The sequence below is a fragment of the Camellia sinensis genome, chromosome 7 (assembly GCF_055761805.1).
Source record: "Camellia sinensis isolate YWXY chromosome 7, ASM5576180v1, whole genome shotgun sequence".
NCBI lineage: Eukaryota > Viridiplantae > Streptophyta > Magnoliopsida > Ericales > Theaceae > Camellia > Camellia sinensis.
Window position 1 is genome coordinate 71,136,639 of NC_138967.1, and position 10,471 is coordinate 71,147,109.

Sequence of the window (10,471 nt, forward strand, 5' to 3'; positions counted from 1 at the left end):
TTTCAAGGAAAACCGAATATAAATCTCTAAACTTACATTACATGATACAATAGTTCTTCATACAACAATACATTAATCCAACAACAAGTAAATAACAAATAAATACCTCTAAGGGTTTACAAGTTTCCAAGGCTTGAGCTTGGTTATACAAAACGGTTATTCAAACCTACACACATACAGCCCTTGGCTTAGACACAGAGTCACAGCAAAATGATAGTCTCGTACTCTCAACATACATTTCCTCGCCTTTAGTTAGGCGGCATCACCACATCTTTTCATACACAAAAATCCTGTAGGGTGAGCATAAAACCCAGTAGAAAATCCTTAACAAAGTATATACATTTTATACAAGTCTCAAGAGATGAAATGCACATGCCATTCTATGCCCTTTTGAAAGAAAATCACATTTTCATCTTTGAAAACCATCATGCTCAATGATGTCATGTAATTTCAATTCTTCAAAACTTAACAATTCATTTCAAGAGCGGTAAATACGACTTTGGTAATCCCTAGGTCGGTGTTTGCAAGTAGACTATACAAGTACTACCAAATTGTCATTTTTATCGGTATTAACCGGAAGGCTCGACACCTATCTGCGGCAGTTTTCGGTCTTTCACCCCGGACTCTCAGGCCAACTTATTCAATATCATTTACACCACCTATCAAGACTTACCAACGTATTTACCCCAAAACCATTCCATGAAAACTTGTTTCTCAACATTCTTTTCTCAATGCAAGTTTTCAAATTAACTTTCAAAGTTTAATATAATCAAATAAATTGATATGCCAATTTCACAAGATAAATATAAATATTTTTATTCCGATTCATCATCCAAGGAATAACACAATTCCCTCTTCTCAAGTATCCTCAATAATTAGTCATTTCAAGACTATTTCAACGTTTTGAACAATAATTTCCAAAATGAACAACAATTCTCATATTCCGTGAAATTTATCATTTATACAAATATAAATAAGAAATTTTTCAAACATCTATTTATTTTGACACGCAAAATAAATATAACAATATCATTAATGGATTTTCAATTTCTTTTAAAAATCCCCAATTTCTAGGTTTTCTCACCAAAACTATACAACTCAAATCTTTTGAAAGAAAACCTTCCAAAATCATATTTTCTTCAATCAACGAAGATCAAAACCCATAAGATCATTTTAAAAGAACAAGAGACGAACCTACTTTCAAAATCGCTCAACTTCTTGAATCGATAATCAATTTTTAAAGCTATCGAAAGAAGATTTCGAAAATCATATAGATCTTGCAAATATATATACATAACTCTAAGAAAATCCCTACCTCAAGTTTTGAATAAGAAATAAGATGAAACCCCCAAAATCAACAGTGTCGAAACTCGATCTTCACCGCACACAGCGAAGCCCTCGAGAAGTTAACCAACTTTGATGAAGGACCTATGGTAGAACCCTAATGGATCTTGAGAAATCAAGGCTTTGATCCAATTTGGCGTAGGGAAATGTAGAGAGAAGGGAAAGGAAAGGGTTTTTAGAGAGAGAGAGAACTGAAAAAGTGATCTGAAATCTCCCCTTATGAGCTGATATAACATGGTTCGCTCGAGCGTGGAAAGCCCCGCTCGAGTGTTGAATACACTTTCCCGGTACTTTTTGCAGACAGGCCAAATTTCTGGAACCAAACATTCTCCGTTTGAGCGCATAAACGGCCGCTCGAGCGGACAAGCAACTTCAAATGCATTTTGCATTTTTACTTCAGCGAGCTGACCGAGCAGCTTGACCCCCGTAAGCTGACCAGGCAGCTCAACCCCCGACATATTTAGCGAAGTGGCAAAACATGAAAGAATTAACTTCCGATACAACTCTGTAAGGCACAATTCAGGTTGGATTCGCATCTAAAGATTTGGAGACATTACATGTTCCAAACACACCACTATAACCTGATAACCAAAAATAAGGGGAATACAAGGGAAACTAAGATACCTAACACCTTTCAAAACCATACCAACCCAAGCCCGAAACACCATAAGAGACGGTCAAAATCGGGATCACTACAGAGTAAATAGACAATTTGACGATAGTTTAGGAATAAATAGTGTAATAAACCCTTGGAAAATATATATCTATGTATATAGGTCATGTTTGGTTAATTCACTATTAGAGCAATTGAAAGCGAAAGAAATATTTGGGCCAATCGAATTATTAATTTGGTGTTTGATTGTGCAATAAAAAAGAATTTGGATAAATTACTCGTAAGTAGGGGTGTGAACGAGTCAGGTCGGGTCAGTTTGAACGAGTTGATTGGTTGGTTCGGTTATTTGCACAGGCCTACCCGTAAGTCTTAGCATAAGGACGTGTACTCTATTTAATCTCATAACTTTTTGTGTAGACTCAAAAGTCCTAAGGCTCCTTCATTCTTCTTTCTCTCTTTTTAATATACACTCATCGGCAACAGATGATCACCATCAATTAGGGTTCAGTGGTAAGCACCAACCACTAACTCATTGCTTCGCCCACACCTACAACAAATGAGATGAGTTTCCGAGGGTATTCCTGACATAGATCTACTCAGATCTCGCCAAGATCACAAGATAAGACTCATCGAAATGTTTAGATTTAGAGAAGATCTGAGTAGATCTACATCAAATTTGGCTAGATCTAAATTAAAAATAGTTGCCAGAGTATAATTTTGTCTCTCTCCTCTGATCTCTTAGTTTTTCTTCTTCTTCTTTATTACACACTCTTCTTTCTTGTTTTTTTAGAGAAAAATTTCAAGTTTTGAACAAATAATTTTTGAGTTTTAGTTACAGGTGGTGAAAACTAATTTTTTTTTTAATTTTGAAAATACTTTTTTTTTTCTTTTCTCTATGATTCTAGCCCCCCCTCTCTCTTTTTATACTTTTATTAAAAAAAATAAGCAAATATTAACAAATTTAAAAACTATAAATCTTTAGAAACTACTGATCTAAGATCTCCACCATTGCCACAACATGAAATTGTATTTTGATAAATTATAAATGAGCAAATTGATAATTTTTGTAGTTTTGAAATTGAGAATTTATGTGGTTTTGAAATTGAGAATTTATGTAGTTTGATGAGCAATAAATTCAAACTCCAAATTTTTACAATTTTGTAAACTAAAAATTATGTGTTCTATGTGATAAAGAGCTTTTGTTCTTTTTTTTTTTCCTCGCGTTTTGTGGTATTAGAGAGGATGTGATTAAATTTTGCTATGTTTCAATCTAATTTCACACTTTCTTCTTCTTTTTTGGAATTTGGTCAAAAACTCCCTCATAATAAAACTTTAATGTATAAAGGACAAGCACAAAAAAAAATTCTTGAAAAGTCTAGCACACACCGCTATTACCAACATATCCTTAGAGACTAATTTAATATTTTTAAACTTTAAAATGATATAACTTTTGATCTAGATGTTGGTTTTTAATAAAATTAGTATTTTTATGATCTTCTCATCAAGATCTATCAAAATAAGATACAGGTTAACTATGACATTCTTAGAAAAATAAAAATAAAAAATAACTTCAAAATTGACATAAAAGTAACATTTTACTGTCTTCTTGAGCAGAGCATCAATAATAATAATAAAAAATATATGAACTAAAGAAGCTTTATGAGTTCTTTCACTACAAAGTTCACAAACACATCGACAACAGTCAACAAATAACAATTCAACATATCTCAAGGAAGCTCTACAAACAAACAATCAACACCCAACAAACTCAACAAATACAATTTTACTAGTTTGTTAGGGAGGGGAAAAGGACACAAGAATGGTCCTTGAGTATAATGATATGATATGATAAATAAGATTAGTTTGGAGAACTGGAAGAAACAACAGAGACTATCAATTTCAACCATCACAGGAAGACCTTTGTCTTAGATTCCACCTTGACAACTGAACAACTCACTCATTAGGTTCCTTGCTCTAAACACTTTCTCTCTCTAGTTGAATCATTTTGATCTTTTATCCGTATTCAACAAGAAATTTTTCTCCTCAATCTTCTAAGATATATTTCCAGAGCAAGATTGTTTAGAAAAAATAGAAAAAAAAAATATTAGTATGTTCTTCACGAAGAACACGCTTCTTGCTCAGGGGGTTTAGGAAGTAAAACATTTTGGTCTGTAACGCCCCAATATTTTATTCATTTTATAATTAACAATCCTCTAAGTAATTTCCAATTTCAAGATATGATGTAAGAAAATGATGATTATAGATTATACTATATATCTTCGTCTCTTTAAATTTCTCAATAAAAGTTTACATTCATACATTACATCTGTGAAAATTAAAGATTTAAGCAATACATGCAAAATCTGAGAAATAAGAGAAAATACAACAAAAATTGCCTTAAGGGCTTATACCTTTCAAGGCTAGGGTATTGATTACAAATAAGTGGAACACTTTCCTAAACAGGTACTTTCCCAAACAGGTATGCTCGGTAGCTGTGAACACATAAACATCCAAATGAGCGTCTGAACTCCATTCAATCTCCACTAGTTCCTAAACGGTGGAAACACATCATTACATCCTGTTAAATGTTTATTCATGATAGGAATGAGCAATGATGCCTAAGAGAAATACATTTAATAGTGTATGTAAATGCTTGACATGATTATGATCATGCCAATGCAAATACCATGCTAAAGTCTATTATTTTCTCTTTAAAAGAATGATGCTCAATGCACTTTTGTAAGGCCAATCCAACATACCATAGGATAGTAAATATGTACTAGCATCCTAAGGTAAGAGACTAATACATACACATATAGATTTCATATATATCAAAATAGTCCCACATTTATTAGCCTTGGTACGGAAGGACAATTGGGCACCTAGAAAACAAACATTTTTTCACATTTGCAGGCTCGTTACTGTAAGACCCAAAAAACACTTCCCACATTCATCCAACATCAAACTCGAGACAGTGCAATTAAGCACCTTGACTCCTCGTGCGTGTACCAATACAATACACAACACCTTTTCCAAAACCAACTCCACTACTCAGATAACTATGCTAATTACCCCCTTCCAAGGATTCAACATTTTCCAAAATAGTAAAACATTTTTCGAGTTTGAAACCATGAAATGCAAATGCAATGTATGAGTTTGCAAATGTTTCAATTTGCTTAAAGTTCATTTCATTCCGACAAGAATAATTAATATAATACATGATCAAAATAATCTCAACAATTTCTATAATCATCAATAATTGTAACATCAATTCAAAATTCACATCATTCCAATATCTCTGTGTGTTTTAACTCAAATCAATTCTAATTTCACTTCAAAACATAAATTAATTTCAAAATCTTCTTTTCATTAAAAAACACAAATCCAAGGCTTCGTAAAACTTGGTTCGACAATTTCCCTCTTCAACAATGATTTCATCATAAATCTGAAATTCACACAACTTCAAAAATTTCTATGTATCTCAACATAATATCAACTTCAATTTCACCATATGACATGAATTGATTACAAAACCCTCTTTTAAACAAAGTCCCAAACCTAGGGTTTTAAAGAAATTTGGGGTTTTCCTTATTTCTTTTACAAAATCTTCAAATCATCAAATGTAACCTTTAATATGTCAAAACATTCAAAAAATTTCAAAAACTTGAGTGAAAATCTCATTTTTATACCTTTATATATATATATATATATATGAAATCAAAATCACTAGCTCATACATCATTATAATTAAGAAAAATACCATATAATCATATCAATACAAAGATATACAAAGTTAAAGGTATTCCTACGTCAAAGAAGAGAGAGAGTGGGTGAACACCCAAAAGTTAACAGTGACGGAAACACGATATATTCGGCTCAACATGATCTAACTTTTATCATCAAGAACTAGGAGTAAATTTTACCTCTAAGTAGTTGAAATCCAAGCTTGAAGCTCCAACAATGGAGAGTGGAAAAGAGAGAGAAGATTGGTAAGAGAGAGAAAGAGAGAGAGAAAGAAAGAGAGAGAGTGCTTCTATTTATAGTGGAGGGACAAAGTGGGTTGTGGGGCCTAAGATTATATCAAAAAAAATTAGATCAAAATCCCTAAAAGTAGATGCCAAGCACGTAGCCAAAATGTCTCTAGCTTTCTGTCAAGTGTCGATACGTCAAGGAGGGGTGGTGACACTCTACAGTGCAAGTTCAATAAGGTTAATCACAAGCAAATTGTCAACCCCAGGATGTCTATGTATAGACACTTCCAAGTAGTGTGCACCTGGGTCACTCCAGACCAGAAGGTGTCGACATCAGGAAGGGAGAGTATCGACACCCGAAGGCAAAAAGTTGAAAAAGATAGGAAGGAATGCAAATGTCGACACCTGGAAGCTCAGTGTCGACATTCAGAGCAAAATTTCAAGATTCTAAAGCACTTTTTCTAATATATCTGAGTGCAAATTAACATTCTTATCAAAGTATAGATCGGATTTTCACTCGACCAATATCAAGATACACCAACTAAAGGATTTCAATAGCAAAAATATTGAAATTAAATGCGTTTCATTGCTTTATTATGCACAAGTGTTACATGGGTTGTCCTTTACACACTAACATGTTTGGCCTAGGGGGTTTTGGCTAATTTTTTCTTTTTTTGGGGTGATGTTTTGGACATTCCAGTGAGTCTCTAGTGATGTTCTCGATATCTGATGACATTCTGGACATTTCGACGTTACTTCGACAACTTCTTGGTGTTATTGAACATTCTAGGTGATTGTCTTCCGAGGTCCAATTGTGGTAAAATGTGCAGCATTCTTAAATTTAAAAAAAAAAAAGAGGATTATTTGATAATAATTAAAAATATGTAGGACTAATTGGTGCAAGTATTTTGTTTTGGGACTAAATGGGTTTTGAACTGTGCAAAAAGGACCTACGAGTCAGTGCCCCAATGAATTTTCAGTCCATTAGATAGTCTAATTCGATAGAATTAAATAATACCATGAATAATTTGGTATTAAAAGAATGAAACATTTTAGGATTATTTTTTTTGGTCTCTCAACGGATAATTTTATTTCATTCTAACTAATTATAATATGTCATTCTTTTTATTCAATCATTCATATCAATTATTATCACATGGTATAACTTATCCCTCATAATCTTTTCCATAGTCCTATCATGTATCCAATACTTTATCGTATCTAATTTCCTAGTATAACTTATCTCTCACAATCCTATTAATAATCACATTATATCTAAGGGTGGCGCTAATAGCCCCTACATTTTTTCTAAGGACTCCCCATTTCTTTAAACCCCCGTTTATAAAATTTAAACATTGATAAAATTTCTAAGGATCCCCCACATAATACAAAACTATCCTTCATTCAAAATATTACACACCCACCTAAGTTGCACACCCAATAACAATTTGGACACCTTACAATAGTGTTGCCCTTTTTTTCTCCGAAACCCATCACCGACCCATTACAGGCCAAGCACCGACATACGCTAGGCAATGATCTCACCCTATGAACGATGAAAATTCGTATCTGTCGTCTCTCCACATCATTCTTGATAGGTATTTTGATCAAGCTTAGTTATTTTCATTATTTTTCATGACATTATTTGTTTTTATTGTTGAATGTAAAGTTTGTTTGAATCTCTTTGAACCAAGCTCGATTTGTTCAAAGAACAGTGTTCGACACTAAATTGCCAAACTTTTTATTTTTGTTCGAATTAACCATACCGAACAAACATTGTTTGTCCAGATTAACTCTGCCGAACAATTTATTTTTGTTTGATTTTCTTCTGCCAATCATAAGTAAATTTTCTAGAATATTTAAACTGAACGAAGACTAATTATTTGGTCTTGTCAACTCGAACTCAACTTTTCTCATACATGTGGTCTTTCAGTTGTTACAGTTCAGTTATAGACATTCGAGTGCGCCTAACAACATCTAGGAGACGTGAAGTTCCTAAATGTCCAATAATGCAAATGGGTTATGTTGATGCCATTGGTGCTCCGGAGCTATTGTACAATGCAGTTCAACAAATCACAGAAGTTTTAGAGGGCCAACACTTAGATGAACAACAACAACCCCCACTAGAAACTAGAATTTGCAATCGTGGTCTCCAAAACATAGATGACAAAACAGAAGTCATGAATTGTGAGATTTGATACTTGTGGGTTATGACTTATTTGTTATTATGACTTACTTAGTTTTTTGTAAATAGTTGTAATGACTTCATATGATGAATGGTTTTGAGTTTAGTATTATTATGGACATTTTTTTATTGACTTTTGGGTTGGAGATACGAAAGATTTTAATTATATTGGCCAATAGATATTGGTGATGGTGCATGCCTATGGAATGCATAGTAAAGTGAATGATTGATGCATTGTGTATAAAAGAATGATGAGATTGATATGTAATTGGTAGATGTTTGGAGATTGATACTGAGACTTGATTTGTATGGGACTGGGTTTGGAGGCTACTATTGTTGATTAATCTGATAAATTGGATTTGTTATATTTTTTGCTTTATTTATTTTGTGTTTTTTGGTTGTATGTAATTGGTTGGTCTCTCACCAACTTGGTGTGGTGCTAACAAACGATTAAGCTTGCTTTGGGATGCCAACTTAGTTGGGATCGTTTAGTCTGGTTTTATACTCTTTGCACTCACCTCCTTTATTGATGTATATAATTTGTTTTGTACTTTGATTTTCGTCAATAGAGTTCTTTTTTGCTGATAAAAAAAATAAAATTAATGTATAAAACAAATCTATAGAAATGTCATTTGAATGATTTCACACAAAAGTGTTATTCCTACAATGGTTGTGTGTATGTGTAAATACATGTATAAATAAAATAAACAACAAAATAAAAAAAAATAATCCAAAACATAATTATATAAATTAAATTCTGAATTAATTGGTTACAGAAATAATAAGTTGAGGCTTGTGTTGGACACAATCTCCTTAAAGTAGATTTCGCCCTGGCTCTGATGCTTTGAGATTTAACGGTGTCTACTTCCTAGGATGCAACGACTAACATTTGATTTGCAGCACTACAAACTCGAGTCTGGCGGACCAAAAAACTATGTTGTAACTCTTTTTTCTTTTTCTTAGAAACTAAATGGTAGACAGATGCAGAAGCACATAGACGAACAAAAGAAGAAAGACGAAATGCTCAGGGGAAAAAAAAAAGATCAAATGAATTGCTGGAAGGCATGTTATTTATAGGAGAACATGTGGCTTTTCAAAACAGGTTTCAACAGATGGAAACCTCTTTGGAACAGTAACAAATTTGGTTTCAATAGGTGGAAACCTGTTCGGAACAGAAACAGATTTGTTTGGGTAGAATTCAATAGGTATGAACTTGTTCGGGTGGAGTTTAATCAGGTATGAACCTGTTTGGGTGGAGAAAAAATCTGGATAGATTTAATTTGAATTTTGAAACCGAAAATCAAAAATAAATAAATAAATAAAATACAAATATTTTTGGCCTAAAAAGATAAGTATTGGGTAGGACAAGCCTAACCCAACTTCACACCTCACACCACGTCCAAGCCCAGCTCAACCAGCTCTCCAAAACCATTTTCCAATAATCCTCCACATGAATGGAATTCATGATAAAGGATATGCAACAAGATGCAAACAAAGAAAGAGTACATTAAGAAGATACACCATATTGAGATAGGTAGCTTTTAGTTTTGAACCTCCTCTAGTGAAAGCCTATATGAGTTACTGGCTAACCAGTGGACGTGATGCGTTGAATTATTTAGCTGTTTGTGTAAGCCAAAACAATAGATTACACATAGTGTATCCGCAGACACAGTTTGGCTTTTATGGTTATGTTCATTTTGTCCCTAAACAACACCTGGTAATTCATGAGTGCTCTAGAGAATTTAGCCTTCTCAATTCTCACAGGACTGGCCCAGTTCACACTCATATAAGTAACTTCTTATTAAGAGTATCCTGCTATACCCCACTTAGATGTCCAAGTTATAAGAATTATTAAAAGCAAAATTTATCCTACTAACGCTGCAGGTATCACTCTTCTTATCATTAAAATGGGTAGGGGAAAACCTCCTTAGTGATATGTGAAATCATCCATAATTCGGTTGTCCCTCTGAACCTAGATCTTGGGATCTCCAGTCAACTAGGTTGGGTTACCATTATGGCGACTTTTAAGTAATAGGCTTTAATCCCATTCCCTTCGATAAATGATACACTTGCTCTTTGGTTAGCCCTTTAGTCAATGGATCTACAATATTTTCTCTTGACTTTACATATTCTATAGAAATTATTCCATGTGAGAGCAAATGCCTAAAGGTATTATGTCTTCGACGAATGTGTCAAGAATTACCATTATACATATGATTCTGTGCCATCCTATTGCTGCTTCACTATCACAGTGAATGCATATAGCTGGCACAGGTAGGGCTGCAAACAAACCAAGCTGAGCCGAGCTTTGCTGAACTCGAGCTCGGCTTGTTTACTTATCAAGCTCGTTTATTAAGC